General features: G+C 43.1%; 1 pseudogene; it reads right to left on the bottom strand.

Moving 5' to 3' along the window:
* Positions 1–266: 266 nt before the first annotated feature.
* On the bottom strand, positions 267–917 carry LOC133047693 (GTP-binding nuclear protein Ran-like; annotated as a pseudogene).
* Positions 918–19,111: the final 18,194 nt, after the last annotated feature.

Genomic DNA, 19,111 nt, shown 5'->3' with positions numbered 1-19,111 from the left:
CATGCGACTACAGCAGTCTTATATTTGAAAGTCAAGGAGTAAACAATTGTGTTCCAAAACACCTAAATATGCAGGTCCAAAAACTGAAATTTTTTTTTTTTAAACTTCCACATTCACTCCAAAGCTCTGTTTCCTTCAGCATCCAAAGATTAAGCACATGTTCTGCTTAGCTACATAATAAAGTGGCAAACACACTGCACCACTGACATCACAGGACAGTTGCCTATAAAACTAGACTTCTGACGCTGGGCCCCAGCCTCACTTTCTCACAGGTTATCTTCTTCATCTGGGAGAGCAGCTGTCTGAGCAACCTCTAAATCGTGCTCAAACTGTGCTGCCAAGGCTGGGTCCATGACCACCTCTGGCAGGGCAAGAGCAGGCATGGCGACAAACTCCAAGTTAGGGTCACCTATCAGTTTTCTAGCAAGCCAGAGGAAGGGCTTTTCAAAGTTATAGTTACTTTTGGCAGAAATGTCATAGTACTGAAGATTCTTCTTTCAGTGGAAGGCAACTGACTTGGCCTTAACCTTTCTGTCCTTAATATCCACTTTGTTGCCACACAACACAATCGGGATGTTCTCACACACTCGTACCAGATCTCTATGCCAGTTAGGCACATTCTTGTAAGGAACTCTCGATGTTGCGTCAAACATTATAATGGCACACTGAGCTTGTATATAACAGCCATCTCTCAGTCCACCAAATTTCTCCTGACCAGCTGTATCCCACACATTGAACTTAATCTGTCCTCTGTTGGTATGGAACTCAAGAGGATGGACCTCAACACCCAAGGTAGCTACATACTTCTTCTCAAATTCACCAGTCAGATGACGTTTCACGAATGTAGTTTTTCCAGTACCACCATCAGCAACCAATACAAGTTTGAACTGAACTTGGGGTTCTCTTTGGGCAGCCATTATGATGTTACTTCCAAAAGCGTCTCCACGCCCATCTAACTGAGGGCTGGAAAGATGGCGGAAGCGCAATTCAGAAGCCCGGACACGCAGCCGACACCCGCTGGCGCTGAGGGCGGGGCAACGACGGTGCGCCGCTCCCACGCGGCTGACGCGCGCTTCGGCGCCGCTCCCGTCAGCCTGGAGCCTAGGGAGAGGCTCGAGGCTCACGGGCGCGGGAGGCGACGTGGTGGCGACAGTTTTGCTCACTGTTTCAACTGCTGTATCCTCAATCCGTAATACAAAAGCGATTAATGAACATTTATTGAATGTCACAATCCCGATTCCTCTTGAAATTCTTTGACATCTACATGCAGGTTTTCCTCCCAACCCACTGGCTGCTCCTCTTCAGTCTCTTTATGTATTTTACTTTCCCCTTGACTTTCCAGGGTTTCTCAAGAATCTACCCTTAACATACATGGAAACCTACTATACTTATACTATTGAGGCTATAACGTCCGTCTAGTGGTATTCACTGTCCTATAACTATTGCCTCCCCAGTCTCTAGTTCTTTTTAAATTTCTCTTCTGAGCATCATAACTGTATGTTCAACTATCTTCTAGCAAACTCTGTTTTGGAATCCTGTGGACACCTCAAATTCAGTAAGTCTAATATGATGTATCTTAGCCCCCATATTCAAACATTTGTGTTTTTGGAATAAAACATTTTATCCCAAAGGGAGGATCTAGAGCTTTCATCATATGCTCTAAACGTTCCATGGTGGAGAAAAATTCAGAACTAGTGTGCATTTTTCCTAAGAAACAGTACTTTCCTGTGAATCTTAATCCCAGGGGTTAGGGCAGATTCTTGTGTGCAGGCATAGAAATGTTGGCCATTGCAAGGTTTCTCACCATAATCCATTGCTCCTTGTGAGAATACCATAATTATTGGTCTATATATATGGCAACCTGCTTTGCTGTGCTATCATTCAACACTTGCTTACACTCTGTTCTTCTTTTAGGACCAGCCTTCCTACTGGTTTGCTTCAGGCTACTGTCAGGTAAAGTGAACAGAGATATGAGAAAAAAATATCCCAGGATATAAAAAAGAGGAAGAAATTTGAAGGAAGTCAGAATAGGCAACTGTATCAAATCACATAGGAATGAGAGTGAGAAATGAGACTAGGTAATGATTAGGAGGTAACTGGTAATTTCTGAGTAAATAATTTGAGAGGAATTGTGCAGAAGACAGACTACAAGTGATAAAAAAGGAATAGATAATGAAGAGAGTGTGAAGGTGCTAGAAAAGGCAACAGTGAAATTCATGACCATGGAACCGAAACAGATGAAGGACTCGAAAATATGGAGGAAGGGATTAGAGTGTTTGATGGAGAAGGTCAAGTTCAGGAGCAAGGTAGTGAGAGAGGTGAGCACAGGAAGCAGTTAAAGAAGGTGGGAGCCAGAGGCAAACTCTTGTGTTTGACATTGTCTTCAGTGATACCGAGTAAGCTAAAGTATTTTTATTTTCATGGGTAGGTTAGCAGAGTGGAGATGAAATCGGTGAGAAATTGTGGGAGAAGTGTGTGTGGTAGGTTTTAACATTTCTATAGATTATTTGATATTCCTCCTTATGTGTCTAATTAACTTCCCCTTAAATATGAGCCAGACTTTGCAATTGACTTCTAAACATAAAATGCAATGAAATGATGCTGTGTGGCTTCTGGGACTAGATCATCAAAAGTGTACAACTTCTATCTGTCTCTCTCATGGGATGCTTGTCTTTGTAACTCAGCTCCTATGTGTTGAGGAAGCCTAGGCCATGTGGAGAGATCCACATGGAGAGGCAACCAGGCCTGTGGCCCTCAGCCCAGGCTGAAGAACTAGTCAAAATCCACCACCAATTTGGCAGTCCTCAAAGTGAACCATTGGGAAGAAGATCTTCAAACCTTGTTGAACTACCTCAGCTGATGTTACATGGAGCAAAGAGGAGCTTTCCCTGCTAGGCCCTGCCCAACTTGTATATCTGAGAGGAAAATATATAATTATTACTGGTTTTAAACCATTAGATCTGGGTGGTTTATATGCAGTGACAGAAAACTGGAGTAGAGTTTTAGCAAGGCAGTGAACTGAGATGTTTCACTTTGAGTGACCTGAATTTAAATCTTTGACCACTAGTGTGACTTGGAATAGATTACGTAAAATTTCTGAGTCTCACTTTTCCTGTCTTTAAAGTGGGAATGATTTAGACTGCAGAGGTTTTGTGTGATTTAGAAATAGTTAGTATAAAGTCAATGGCTGTTACATAGTGGCCATTCAGAAAATGATAACCATCTTCGTTATTATTAGGGACGCTTGGAAGGAGCTTGAGCTTTGGCACAAATGATATTTATGTTTACCTTCTGGTTCTGTTGCTGATTGTGACTTTGGGCAAGGTATGTAATTTCTCTGAATCATGCATCCTTGTGTAAATGGAGGATGGAACCCACCTTGTGGGTTGTTATAGGTTAGAACTAGTATCTGTAAGATAGACTAGAGACTACATAGTAGGACTTCCCTGGTAGGTCAGAAGTTAAGAATCTGCCTGCCAATGCAAGCGATATGGGTTTGATTCCTGGTCTGGGAAGGTTCCACAAGCTGTGGGGCAACTAGACCCATGCACCACAGCTATTGAGCCTGTGCTCTAGAGCCTGTGAGCCGCCACTACTGAAATGCATGCACCCAGAGCCTATGCTCTGCAATGAGTGAAGCCACTGCAAAGAGAAGGCCACGTGCCGTGACAAAGGGTGGCCTCTGCTCTCTGCTGCTAGAGAAAGCCCCAGTGCTGCAGAGTAACGACCCAGCTAGGCCAGAAATAACATAAAAAAAAAAAACAAAAAAACAAAAAACATAGTGATGAACACATGGTAGGCGCTCAATAAATAGAAGGCATCATAATGATTAATATAATAATGACTGTTATAGCCCTGAAATTAACATGGCTACAGGCAGGAGTAGGGCAAACTAGAAAATTCTGAGCCAAGCATCAAAGCCTTTGAGGCAGATGGAGAAAGGCTCTAGTAGAAGATGGTGATGAAGTTTTGGGAAGGATGATATTAATAATTGATATGTTTCAAAAGAAGGACCTTTTGAATGATGAGCATAGAATGAAGACTTACAAAAAGCGTTTAGAGTGACCCTCTTCTTCTACCAGTACTGGGAGTAGGAGGAAATAGGTTAAGGAGATTGGAAAAATAATGAGTTTCTTAATATTAGAAGAGGCTACAAAACTCCAACATAATGGATCTGAAATTATGAGAGAACAAAGGAGACCAAGAGACTGTAAGAAAGGTGGTATGATTGATAAGCAGTGTTAGTTTTAGGGAACAAGAGGGAGATTTCAACCTCTCATTCAACAAACTCACGGTCATAGCTCCATTCTCTGCTCTAACGTTAGCCGTACACATAGGCTTGCACAGAACTTGAGGTCATTCCCTGGTCTTCCACCTTTGGGCTGAGTCTCTCTTAAACTTCCGCAGACAAATGAATCTATTCTCAAAAGACTATCAATCAATAACTTAATAGCTCAGTGTCTGGGATCCCTCATTCTGAATTCTCATATCTACCAACTTCAATCTTTCTTTTTACAAAGACCTTGGCTTTCAAGCATATCCCATACCATATTCCATGACCATTGAACTTCTCTTTTGACCTGTTTGACCAAAATGCAAACAGGCTTTACTCAACAGTTCCTGAGAAAGGTACATGTCAGCTTCTGGAAGCATTCTTTAAAAAAAAAATGTTTTATCAGTCTAGCTAGCATGATGCATGCTCCTGTCTTATGTAACTTTGCTATAACACCATTCATTCATCTGATATTTGCTGAGTATTAACTAAGGGCTAGGCCCTGGTCTAGACACCCTGTGCCTCTGGAGCTTGTAATCTGTGGTGGGACTGGGGATGGGGTGGTACTGATGAGCAAATGAGCAATAAACAAATGAATACGTTCTACTAAAGAACATCCATGACATGCAGTATATCTGGACCAACTCTGAGACCCAGCTTTCGGGTGCCTGAGAGAGTCCAGGTGCTGGGTAGGTTGGGAGAAGGACAAGAGGAATTGTTCTGGTGGCTGACCTCTTGCCTGCCCGTACTGTACGCTCAGATCCACTGACTCCAGGCAGGTCCTGCTGCCCTGACTTAGTCCAGGGCCTCCTGTGAGCAGCTTTCTGGACCCTACCGGAGTTCTCTCTCCTTTTCCCTTCCCCGTCCTTCACAGAGTACTGGGCTTCAAGGAGCCAAGGTACTGGTTCTTAGTTCTCTGAGATGGTGCCATGAGAAGGGTCCCTGAATGATCTTTTCTGGAGTAGTGCTCCTCCAGATTTCACCCACAGTGAGATCAGGAGCTTGTGCCAGAATGTAAATCAATGCCCTGTGTCTTATATATATATAAGGAACAATCTCCCTATGGAAAAAGGTGTCAGCTGAACTCAACAGCCTTCAGCGTTGGCTTCCGATCTTGCCACAGATCGCAACAAATAGTGTGTGGGCAGGTGCTGATCTGTAGGCCACACTTTGAGAAGCACTGTCCTAAAATGAATATTGCAAATTGAGGATCCAAATTGCTGCATCCAGCCTGCAGATATAGTTTCTTTGGCCTGCCGCTGTTTTTAACATTCTGAAATGGAAAGATTTCACATAAAATCTCCCGTTTCCCAAAACCTCTTAATCATACCTTTCTTTGTGTCCCTTCATCTTTGGATGTCTTGGGATTCCACATTTCTACATGGCAAGAGTTGGAAATGACTCTCTCTTTTAAATAGGGCGTGGACCTTCAAGGGGCCCAACAGGCCCCTTTGGCCTGCTTTGTTTCTTTATGTTGCCTACTGCCCCCTAGAGGCGTTTGGTTTCATAACCCCTAAGAATCTTGGTGGTGGGGACAGGTCAGTGAACAAACGTGATGGTTGCTCAGTCCACGGAGGGAGAACTGGGCTGCAGTGTGATCAAGAACGCCTCTCTTCAAGGGAGGGACATATTAGGAGAGGAGCATGGAAGCGTATGTATCACCGTATGTAAAGCAGATAGCTAGTGGGAATGCGCCCTGTGACGCAGGAAGCTCAGCCTGTGCTCGCTTTCAACCTAGAGGGGTGGGAGGTTGGGCAAGAGGGCGGGGACCTGTGTACACCTGTGGCTGATACGTGTTGATGTGTGGGAGAAGCCAGAACAACATTGTAAAGCAATTATCCTCCAATTAAAAATAAAAAAAAATAAAAATAGGTTTATGGATGTTCGAGAATGTAAATGGATGTAACAGGCTACCTATTACTCATAGTGGCAATCCAAAATATAAACATTCAATAACTAAAAAGATAAAAAGAATGCCTCTTCTCTTCCTTCCTTTATTCTTCCATCCATTCATGGAGTCTTCGCTCATACCCTCTCCATCATAAAATTACTCAGCATTTATTGCTCTGAGCCTTCTCAACAATGAGACTGGCAGAGAAAAGGTGATACGCATGTGTTTGTTCATGCACAGCAAAGTCACGGTTCCAATCTGTCAAGCACCGTTTTTCCAAGAATCCGGGGAGCGGTTAGATCCATAGACCTGAGGGCAAATCCATGCGGGGTAAGAGGTTTTCTCGGAGGACCAGCCCTGCATACCACTGCTGACTGCTCGGAGATGACTGACTGCAGACCTTCCCAAGAGAGGAGGCTTTATCAAAGGACTGCTTTAGAAAGTGCCTTTTGGTCTTCTAATGGTTCAGCAATCTTGTTACAAAGATTCTTGTTCCACTGCTCCCTCTAATCCTTACAAATCTTACAAAGTGGTGTTTGGTCTGACTTCTCTGAAAGCGCACAGTAGTCTCTCGTTCTAGTCAGATTTCCTGATGCTCTTTTTTCTCAGTTTAAAGCCTTGAATATATTTTCCTGTGCCTTGTGAGGTATATTAATTAAAACAGAAGATTATAAGGGGTAAGTGTGTTGCATACCACTGGACTTTGGGTAGTCCTCATTCAACCAGACATGGGTAGAGTTCTGGAAAACCCCCGTGATGGTCTAAGACAGAGGCTCCAGCTTGCAAATCCCTGGGACCAGCGCTTGGCTTGGTGCTTCCTTACTTGCATTTTCTCGGTTTTTATTTATATGATACAAAATATTATAAGACAAACGGTTCCTCAAGTGAGAGGAAGGAGAGGAAAACTGAGTGCAGAAGTCACTTTTTTCTCAATCTAAAACCAGCGGAGTTTAGAATTTTAAGCAAGTCACGGTGGATGGGAAAATACAAAGATGCTGCTAAATCACGTCAGTCGTGTCCGACTCTGTGCAACCCCATAGGCAGGCTCCTGTCCCTGGGATTCTCCAGGCAAGAACACTGGAGTGGGTTGCCATTTCCTTCTCCAGTGCATGAAAGTGAAAAGTGAAAGTGAAGTCGCTCAGTCGTGTCCAACTCTTCTCGACCCCATGGACTGCAGCCTACCGGGCTCCTCCGTCCATGGGATTTCCCAGGCAAGAGTACTGGAGTGGGGTGCCATTGCCTTCTCCGACAAAGACACTACAGTCTGTAAGTTCCACCAAACAGGGACCACAATTGGAGGGGGACATACAAGACTTAAAAATCACATTATAATCAATCTAGATCATATACTTTTGGGAATAGAAGTCTATGAATGAATAATAAAGCATTCCTATTACATGAAAAATATTCTACAGAATAAACAGAATTTGGGAATGTTGAAGGGACACAAAATAAATGAGGAGTCCAAGTTGGACTCTATTAAATGCCCAAAGGAAGGTGGCTCTGCCGTCAGTGTGACTCTGTTATGCGCACAGAAATCGTTTGGTGTTCTTTTTTTTAATATGTATTTATTTATGGCTGCCCTGGGTCTTCGCTGCTGCTTGAGTTTCCTCCAGTTGTGGAGAGCAGGGCTACTGTCCAGTTGCTGCTGTGGACTTCTCATTGCAGAGGGGTCTCTTGTTGAGGTGCCTGGGCTCTAGGGCCCAGGCTCGATAGTTGTGGCCTGCGGGCCCAGTTGCCCCGCGGCACGTGGGATCTTCCTGGACCAGGGATTAAACTGGTGTCCCCTGCACCGCAAGGCAGGTTCTCAGCCCCTGGGCCAGCAGGGAAGCCCCATTCAGTGTTTCTTTGACTCACGGAATACCTCTGTGTGCAGCGTCTGTATTTACAGCGTATTTGGTTCACCTGATAAAAAGAACAGACAGTTCCCAGATAAGCTCCAGCCCTTAATTTGGCTCTTTCTGAAGTTGTGCCTTCCCTGTATCTACACCCTCTGCAATGTGACTGCAGCTCTTTCTTTAAGGGATGGCGCTGGCTTCCTCTCCCTTGAATCTGGGAGGCCTTGTGACCCGCTTTGGTTAGTAGCGTGCAGCAGAAGGACAGTGGCCTCAAGCTGCAGCTCAAAGCCTCGGCCTTAGAATACCTTGTGTACTGACCACAGGCGTAGTTTGCTGGAAGGTGAGACCTTGGAGGCAGAGCTGAGTAAGCCCATCCGGCTCAGCCAAGTTCCCAGCTATGCTGCGGAGTCTAGCCAAGATCAGAAAATGTTCCTAGCTGGCTTGAAGCTGACTACAGAGGCATGAGTAAGTTTCACTGAACCCCGCTGAGGTCAGAGCTGTCCAGATGATTTTTGTGTTATTAGTAACAACGAGTAGTTACTAAGTCATATGTCTTTTGTTGTTGTTGCTTTGTTACACAGCGTGACTGTGGCATTTGGTAACTGATACAGAGGGAGTGTATCGACCAGCTTTGGCTGTGATAAAGCCATGTGACAAGCAACTCCCAAATCTTAGTGGTTTACAAGATGTATTTTTTTTTTTTTTAATTTCCTTCATATCAATTTCAGGCTGATGGCAGGGTTTAGGATTCTTCGGTGTATCTCTCATTCTGGAATCAGGGGCTACCAGGGCATGATTTTCTCATGACAGATGACAGAAGCACAAGAGCCAAGCCAGATTATGCAAACAAATTGAAAGGCTTTGTTTGCATCATGCCCACTAACATTCTGTTGGGTAGAAGAAGTCACATGGCTAAGCTGAAAATCAATGTGGCATTTTAGTTTACCGATACTGCTGGGCTCTGTGAAGTCACGTGACAAAGGAAATGATATGTGATCTTATTATAGGAAAGAAATGAAGAGTTAGGAATAAATTCACCATGGGGAGAATTATTCAGAAGGTATAATCAGGAAATTATTTTCTGAAATATTTGATGAAACTCATTAATGCAATAAATAGTTTGCCCCAGAAAAAGCTAAAATAGCCTATTGAAGACAGGTTGTGGTTCATATACTAGTGTGAATAAATAATTACTTTATTTTTGGAAACATTAATTATCTGGGATAGGAATATGCCAAACAAATTTTCATTTTTCTCAGTAAACTCACCTATTAGTTTCTCTTTATATAAGTTCAGTACAGTTTTGGGTTATGAGATAGTTCTCCTCTTGGCTTTATACTTTGATCTACTCCCCTTTTAGGTTTCCTTTGGGTTTACAGTGTTGTAAAAATAGGAAGATATCTTTCTTCTCCTCTAAGAAGTCTTGAAGGCAGCAAAAAAGTCATATATGTGAGTTCAGGCTAATATGCATTGCAATTATTAAAATGCCTTTTAGTTTGAACTGTAAAATGAGTTGAAACAATGAAACAAGGATAAGTTTATGCCACCACAGAAATGCAGGATTCTATCTTGTATATACACAGAAAAGTATTCTGAACACCCTATATATGTGGCACGTTGCACTCTCCTCTGAGAGTTTCAGAATCGAGACTCTGCTTTTTTTGTGGTTGACTGTTAACAGTGCTTCTTGCCTTGGTAGGTCTTCCCTTGAGCACTGCCACTTTATTATGTAGGAAGTATGACAGTCAGTAATCATTTTTCTTTGTTAAAAATAAATATATACTAGTGCCCAGTGTCTACAACTATTTGTCAGAAAAATTATTTGAAATAACATATTGAAAAAATTGAAGTACTCTACGTGTTTTTGGCTGGTTTGTGCAAAGGATCTGTCTGTTTTGTCTGCCTGCCTGCCTGTGTCAAATACCTGTGACAGGGGCACATGTCCTTGGCAGAGAGTTGGGGTCCTCTGCAGAACCCTCTCCACCTTCCTGTCTTCTCTGAATCAACCCCTCTCTTTTTCCGGTCGTGCTCCACGCGCTTGAGCACATACGATGTCAGGGAAGACGTCTGTTATGGCCCTTGGGAGCGCTCGGTGGCAGAGGCATTGAAGGGAAAGAAAGCAAGAGAACCAGGCAGAAGTGAAGTGAAGGGCGGAGAGCTCGCATGTGGATACCGGGGCACGGGAAGTGGGCGGAAACAGCAACAGGAGTGGTTTTGGATGTAGCAATAGTGGTGACCCGCCAGCTGAGCGGACGCGTACCTGTTGTGGTACCACTGAGCCCACTTTCTAGCTTCAGAGCATTTATTCTCGGTCATCCACATCACTTCACTCTGCTGCCCAAGCCCTCTGCACTTGGCTGAGGTATCTGTGCCAAATAAAAGCAATTTATGCAGCTCTACCTCGAGATTATTTGTATTTGATGTTTCATCCAACCCAACCTGAAAACACATTGCAGATAAAATGAAGGGAGAATTCACTGAGGGGAAAAATGAGTGGTAGAAATAAATTCTACATGGAGTATTTTTATGGATTCAAAGAATGCCAGAGTTGGGAAAGAACCTCGACACGATACTGTCCAAACTCTCAAGTTACAGGTGAAACCAATGTTCAGGGGAGTATAGTGACTTGCTCAAGGTAATGTGAAGGCCAGAGACAATATAAACCCAGACTCCTGACCCCGAGGGCAGTGCTCTTAACCCATAACTTCCTTTCTGCTTGCCCTCTCTGAACCATTTAACAATGATTTTTGTGCAAGGAGAAATCAGGAAATGTAGCCTGTTATGGCATCAGCGGGGTTAATGAATCTTTCCTACATGCTGTCGCTTTAGTGCACCTGTTCAGCCCTTCATTTAACAATATTTAATAATGTCTATTGTAAGTTCCATGTATTATACAGTAGGCACACAGGGCCAATAATATTTTATGTATTCTCATCAAGAGGGGAATTGTAAGGGCCATAAATGGCCTGATGGAAGAGGACGGTGAGCACGGCGGCTCACAAATCACGTTTCCTTGGCTGAAAGAGCTGAGTGACTGAGGACGTGAACTCTTCCTGTCTCACAGGCCCACGGGGAGCCACCTGCCAATGGGGCAGAACATATGAAGACATCTACCATTTACATTCTGTTCTGGTCAAAGGATGGTGGTAGCAGTGGAATGTTTGCCCTTGTGGTGCATTCATCTTTACGGCTTGCATGTATTGAGTATGAATAGTAACTGTTGATCACTTACTGAGTGCAGGTCACTGTGCTAGATCCTTTTCTGTCAATTATTTCTATTAATTAATGAATTGATTCAGTCGGTCATTCAACCTTCATTAACTGAGTGCCTCCTATGTACCAAGCCCTTTTCTATTTCTTTTATATTCCCCACAATAACCTTAGTATGGGGATACACATGCTTATTCTCCATTTACAGCAAAGGAAACAAACTTAGAGAAGGTAAGTAAAATATTCCCAAGTCAAGCAGTATGTAGTCTGTAAGTCAGGATTTAAACCCACAGGTAGGGTGTCTAATTCAGTAAGTCCCTGGACATAACACAAAACATGAAAAACCTGATTATAGTTTCGCCAAGGCTAGTCTTGGGTGTGAAGAGTGAGTAGTTACCCATGTGGTTCAATTTTGTAATTCTTAGGAGAATCCCATGTCCCAAATAATTTCTACTTAATGCTGTAGTGCCTAAATCCCACAAATAGGAATGCTTTCTTTTAGATTATTACACTGATGGCTTCTAAGTGTAACTACAGCATCTATCCCAAGTTTAGAATTTCCACTAAATTTAAAGCTGGATATTTAGAAGCTTTCTACATGTTTCACAGGCATCTCAAATTCGAGGTGCCTAAAACTGAACTTCATTAGTCATTGGGAGATGCAAGTCAAAACCACAATGAAATAGATTGCACTTCACATTCTCTAGGATGCCTAGGAAAAAAAAGACAGGCAATAACAAGTGCTGATGAGAATATGGAGAAGTTGGAGCCCTCATCCATTGCTGGTGGGAATGGAAAATGGTACCGTTTCTTTAGAAAGAGCATGTCATGTCCTCACAGGATTAAACCCAACAATTCCACTACTAGGGTTAGTCTCAATAGAATTTAAAACATATGTCCTCATAAAAACTTTTACTTGAATATTCATAACAGAATTATTCATAATAGTCAGATGGTGGAAACATCCAAATGTTGGCCAACGGATGATTGGAAAAATGTGGTATATCCATACAATGGAATGTTACTTAACAGTTAGAAGGAAGTACTGATAATTGCTACAAGATGGATGAGTCTTGAAAACACTGAGCTACAAAAGACCATATGTTATAAAATTCCATTTATATTAAGTCTCCAGAACAGGCGAATCTATAAATACGGAAGGTGGATCAGTAGTTGCTTAGGGCTGGTGTAGGAGGTGAGGTGGAAATGGAGAGGCTAATGTATGCAGGATTTCTTTGGGGGGTGTTTAAAATGTTCTGAAATCACTTGTGTTGATGGTTGCATGACTCTGAATATGTTAAAAACCATTGGACTATTGTAAATGGATGAATTATATGACTTGCAAATTATATCTATCAGCTGTTATATTTATTAAAAAACAAAAACAGCTTGTTCCGCCCATTTTCTAGGATAGCAACACCCCTCCTGCTCCCCCTAGCCAAGCTGTGTGCTCTTTGCAGTGGTCAGCTTCCTATTCGTATTTGTCTCCCTGTACCTAGCGTCGTGCCTGGCCTCTATCGGGTTCATTTTACAGTGTAGATTATCATCAGGAAGACAGGAGTGTTCTCCTCCCTGCTAGGGAGAGCCTGGACAGGATGAGGCTCTTGGGAACCTGGGAGAAGCGGATGCCCTGAGCGGAGGGAGGGGAGCGGGGCTGTGGGACCGCGGGGTGCGGGGGGCGCCTTCGCCCGTTCGGCTTGGCCGGAGGTTGCCGGGGCACCTACCGTGGCACCGGGAGAGGAGTCTAAGGTAATGGACGGAGTTCAGCTTGGCTGGAGCTCCCAGAGAGAGGAAGGGATGGGGTCAGCCCGTCAACTCAGCGGAGTGGCTGAGTAACCGTCCTTGTCCTGCGAGTTTCTCAATCTCCTGATCCGCAGAAGGATAGAAATACTTACTTCTAGGAATTATGAAGATATGAGGAGAATGCGGTAAAGTCTGTAGTATGGTGGCAAATGCTTTGTTTTTATATTATTATTTTGACTTTGAGTCCTGTCCTCAGGCGTTATCACAGTCAGGGGCTAAACGGAGAAACCTTACTGCGATCTCTCTCGGTCCTTCCTTATCTCAGACTCCTGAAAGCATTCTGAAAGGGCTGAGAGAAAGTTCTCTGAAAGAACTGTGCACTGTACAAAAATTGGAATAAGTTCAATTACTAATCACTTTATGGATCAAAATGCTCACATACCTCATGACCTTCATTTGTGTTATGTTAATTCTTCTCATCAGTCTTAGCTTGTCAATCAGTGAGCTTCAGGAGGGCCTGACTGCGGCCCGGACTTGGTCCTGGTGTCACAGACGGCCCCAGGATGCCCCCGCGGGAGAGACGCGGCCAGGGGTGGCCCTCTGTCGGCCTCACTCTGCCGCCTGTTGCTGTGTGCGCCCTTGGTAGGTGACTAACCTCTCGGCCACAGTTTCCTTGTCTTTAAGAGTCAAGTCATGCTAATAGTTCCCTTGCAGGCGTCGGAGGGGAAAAGTGAGGCAGGCAAGTAAAACTATTACAATATCTGGCGCTTGGTAAGCCCTTAATAAATGTGCTTTAAGCTGAAGGATACGTTGAAGACACGTTCTCCATGTAACCAATAAACCAAATCAGAGTTCCATATCGCATTTTACAGCAGTTTACCTCCAAGTCAGTTCAACAGGTTATTTCTCACTGCCTGAAATGCCAGGGACTGTGCTAATTGTCCTGGTCAGAGACGTCTTCTGTTTTTAAACTTTGATATTTTATTCATCATGGATTTTTATGTTATTTTGTTTTTTAATAGTGCAGGAAATATTATTTAGTTACTGAGCTTTTTTTTATTTTGTTTTGTTTGTTTGTTTTTTGGGGCCACACAGTATGTGGGATCTTAGTTCCCAGACCAGGGATTGAACTTGCGCCCCCTGCAGTAGAAGCTTGGAGTTTTAACCTCCGGACGGCCAGGGAAGTCCCTGTCAGGGACTTCTTATAGTAGATAGAATGGACTTACTAACTGACAGGAAGATTTCTATATTATCAGCTGACAGGAAGATTTCTGTTATATCAAGTCTCCTTTAATTGACTCATAAGCATTATGTTTGATATTTACAGAATGCTATATGAAGATGTATTCAGAAACATATAGACACATCAGATGTCACAGCGGGACTGTGACTATTACTGCTATTATGTTGGAGCCCTCCTAGAGTACATGTGCCTAGGTCTGTCCCCCAGATGAGCCCTCCCAGACTTCTTTTCTACAGGGAAGTTCTAGTCAGATACTGAAGAGCCCAATACTCTTTCTTTGTGTTGTGATTCTGCTCTTGAAGTTGTTTCTAAGAGTAAACAGAAATTACATCTTCTATACTGTTTTCTGATTTCTTATTTTTCAATTATGAAATCCAATACAAGTTGAATCCTTGTGAACAACACAAACAACAACCCCCCAAAGAGGCAATTGCCCAAATAAAATGACAAAAACACGACCTAAAATTCATCCTTGGTTGAGTCACACTGTTTAGATTTAGCGTGGGTTGTTTTGGGAGCTTATTAAGCCTTTCGCTTAGTCCCAGGCTCTGATGACACATCTAGGTTTGAGGATCTGGGGCTTATAAAGGCAAGGGGCTACCAAACACATCATAGCCCAGACGTCACTTTTCAGTGGCCCTGTTTTCATGTGTGAGAATGGTGATAACTCAGAGAAAGTTTATAATCCTCTGGGAGATCTAAAGTAGCGGTAATATATTATGTTCAGTAATTATTTTTTAACATATGCTTTCCATCATTATATTTCAAAATAAAAATGCAAAACAAAAGAAATAAATATCAAAAATGACAATACAGATCTATATTTAATCACAAAGAGTTTTGTATTTCATTGAACAAAGCACCAGGTACCAAATTTGGAATGTTGGTATGATCTCATGTTTGATTAAACAGATATTCTCAGTAATGCTGACCACTTATTGCACATCTGTTCTGTTCTTGGCACTGTCCTAAGTGATTTACATATATTATCTTGTTTAATCCTGACATAAATAATGATATGGTATATTTTAACCATATATATATATGGTATACTTTGACCATATATATATATAACTTATCCCCATTGTACACATGTGAAAACTGAGACTTGGAAGGTTAAGCAGCTTGTTCAAGGTCACGCAGCCAGTATGTGTGAGAGCCAGGTACACTGCCCCTGACAGGTACAGACAGAGACACACACAAATGTCAGTAATTGTTACCTGTGTGTGTGGAATTTTTTTTTTCTTTTGGCCTATCTTTGTTTTCTAGTTTTCTCCAGTGAGTTTATCTTCATGATAAATGAAGTCAGGGGGTAAATTGAACTGCAAACAACCTTCATATCAAAGTGGAAGGAGGTGAAGGGAGAAAGGAAGATAAGAGGGAAAAGTAAAAGGCACCTAAGAGAAGGAAGGAAGGAAAAGGGGAAGGAAAAGGGGAAGGAGGGAGGGAGAGAAAGAAGGCTGTCTTTCTGAGGAGGCTGTGAGATGTTGCATACAACTCTGTACCCTCCTGCCTGCCTCTGGGGGTGGCCTTGAATGCAGTCCAGCTCAGAGGACGGGAGCAGCAGAAAATGTCCTTCAGAACACGGGATTTCGGGAGGGGACTTCACATATTTAGAACACTGTGTTCTTTCCAGCTATGGAAAATTGAGCATCGTGATACTGAACTGGGTTGTAATTTCTCCTGAAGACCGTATCTTTTAAAAAATGCAGTCATCTAACAGAATACTTTGAGTATTTTTAGCAGAAGACTAGTAGCCACCAAAAAGTTTACCCTGTTTCATCATCAGGGCATGTTGTGGGCCCTGGGCAGGGACAGAGGAAGGATTGGCAGCTAGATGGGTGGGCCAGTTATGTGGGAGACGCACGATACAGGAGGCCAGCGGTGGGACACGGTAGGGCGACCGTATGGTGTATCTTTCTAAGTGAAAAGGGGTCATATAATCATTAACTGGGACAACAGACACATATGAAGACGGTCACTGATAAACTGGGAAGTTTGATTATCCTAGAGAAGCCAGATCAACAGCCTAACCAAGAAGCCAAAGAACTAGATATAAGGCATGAATGTAAGAAGCAAAGAGAAATTAAAAAAAAAAAAGATCCAGCCTCATAAGTAATCACAGAAGTTCAAATTCAACCAAAAAAATGTTTCCTTTACTTTTCAAAATGGCAAAAAGTCATTTAAAAAATAATAAATCTGCCATTTGTTGAACACCTATATATGCTGGGTAATTTCTAAGCCTTTTTGAAAAGAATGTTTAATAAACTTTAATTTTATAATAGTTTTGCATTAACAGAAAAATCACAAGAATATTACAGAGAGTTACCACATACCTTGTATTCAGTATCTTACTATATTACGATGGTACACTTGTCACAACTAATTAATCAATAGTGATACATTTTTGTTAACTAAAGTCCATGTTTTATTTGGGTTTTCTTGGTTTTTACCTAATGTCTTCTTTCTGTCCTACTATTCTGTCCAGGCTATCACATTACCTTTAATCATCACATCTCCTTAGTTTCTCAGACTTCATTGTTTCTGATGACCTTGACAGTTTTGAGAAGTACTGGCCAGGTACATTATAGGATGCCCCTCAATTTGGGTTTGCCTAATGTTTTCCTCACGGTTAGTCAGGGCTTGCGGGTTGGGAGGGAAGAAGACCACAGAGGTAAAGTGTCGTTCCTCATCATATTCAGGATGCATCTGTCGACATAGCCTATCACGGTTGGCGCCCGGTCACCTGGCTGCCGGAGGATGTCAGGCTTCTCCAATATAAAGGGCTCTTCTCCCCTTTTCATGCCGTACTTTTTGTCATACTGAGTGAAGTAAGTCAGACAGAGAAAGACGGATGTCATATGATATCACTTGTATGTGGAATCGAAAACAAAGGGTATAAATGAACTTATTTACGAAACTGAAATAGTCACAGATGTAGAAAATAACCTTATGGCTGGGAGGGGGACAAGCGAGGGGCCAGATAAATTGGAAGATTGGGATTACCATTTACACACTGCTGTATATAAAATAGATATCTAATAAGGACCTATAGTAGCACAGGGAACTCTACTCGATACCCTGCAGTGGCCTATATGGGAAAATATCTAAAAAAAGAGTGGATATATCTGTATGTATAAGTGATTAACTTTGCTCTACACCTGAAACTAACACAGCATTGTAAATCAACTGTACCCCAATAGAGACAAAACAAAAGCACCGTACTGTAGTCTTTGAACGGAAGTTACTATGCAATGCACATTTAAGGAATGGGGAGTTATGCTCCACTTCGTTGATGGCATATTTGCATTAATTATTTGGAATTCTTCTGCCTGGAGACTTCTCTCTTCTCCCTTTCAATGATTTATTTAATCATTAATTTTTATTGGTGTGGACTCATGGATATTTATCTTATACTTTGGGTTATAATTTAATACTGTGTTATTTATTTTATTGCTCAAATTGTTCCTGCTTTCACCACTGGGCGCTCTCTGGTGTTGGCTCCTGTGACTCTCTGACATGCCCCCATCATTTGTTTTCTGAGAACCTTTTAATTCGCTGGCACTAGAAGGTGCTCCAGGTTCATCTTGTATATTTTCTTCCCAACCCCTTAATCAGCCATTTTTTTCAAGGATCCCTAAAGAATGTTAGAAAATGCTATTAAAAACCAAGATATGGGCCCTAGCTATACCTAGATATGCCTCTCTATCTATCCACTTGTCCATATTAAGCTAAATGTGAGTTACCCCTGTGCCTCTGGCTGTCGTCCAGTCCTGCACGATCCAGTCTAGTGTCTCCCTTCACTGGGCTGGAGCCTCTCATTCCCACTGTGTCTCCCTTCACTGGGCTGGAGCCTCTCATTCCCACTGTGTCTCCCTTCACTGGGCTGGAGCCTCTCATTCCCACTGTGTCTCCCTTCACTGGGCTGCAGCCTCTCATTCCCACTGTGTCTCCCTTCACTGGGCTGCAGCCTCTCATTCCCACTGTGTCTCCCTTCACTGGGCTGCAGCCTCTCATTCCCACTGCCGCCCCGGCCACCATTTGCACACACTCAGTTGTGGTGAGAACGCCGAAGACCGGCACTCCTGCGCCGTGAGTGGCAGCGCTAGGACACTTCCTTTGTGGAAAGCAGTTAAGTAAAATGTGTCAGGAGCCTTAAAAGTAGCCACTGCTGAAAAGGTCAGACAGTCCAGTCATGGTTCAGTTGGTTAAGAATCTGCCTGAGACCGGGGTTTGATCCCTGGGTCGGGAAGATCCCCTGGAGAAGAGCATGACTACCCACTCCAGTATTCTTGCCTGGAGAATCCCATGGACAGAGGAGCCCGGCAGGCTAGAGTCCATGAGGTCGCAAAAATTCAAATAGAACTGAGCGACTAAAACTTTCACTTTCCAGTCAACGGGGACAAAGACAAGAAAAGCAGAAGCAGATACTCCACCGGGGAGGAGCGCGGTAGACCCGGGAGGCAGTGGGTAGACACAGATTCAGCTTCCTTCATTTCTCCCAGGAGAGGCAACTTTTCCCGTCAAAGCTTGCCTGGGGACCTGCAGCTGATGGTAGGGGGGGATACAAAGTATTTGATGGGCATATGCCACAAATTCAGTTCTTTATCAGACATGTGTTCTTGACATTTTCCAAGAGAATTAATTGTTCATGATTTACCTCCGAAATCAACTGGCTGGTACTCTTGCCAGGAAAATTCCCCAGACAGAGGCATCCTGGGAGGCTACAGTCCATGGGGCCGCAGAGAGTCTGGCACGACTGAGCGACTAAGCACACATACTTCCAGCGTAAACTTCACAGGATCTAGACCGTGAACCCTCCGGGAAGAGCAGTGTGTGTTTTTTTTTAAACAACTACTGTAGCCTCCCAGGGTGCCTCTGTCCGGGGAATTTTCCTGGCAAGAGTACTCGAG

Source organism: Dama dama, chromosome 27 (genome assembly GCF_033118175.1).
Source record: "Dama dama isolate Ldn47 chromosome 27, ASM3311817v1, whole genome shotgun sequence".
NCBI classification, from domain to species: domain Eukaryota; kingdom Metazoa; phylum Chordata; class Mammalia; order Artiodactyla; family Cervidae; genus Dama; species Dama dama.
This window is presented reverse-complemented; position numbering and strand designations above follow the sequence as displayed.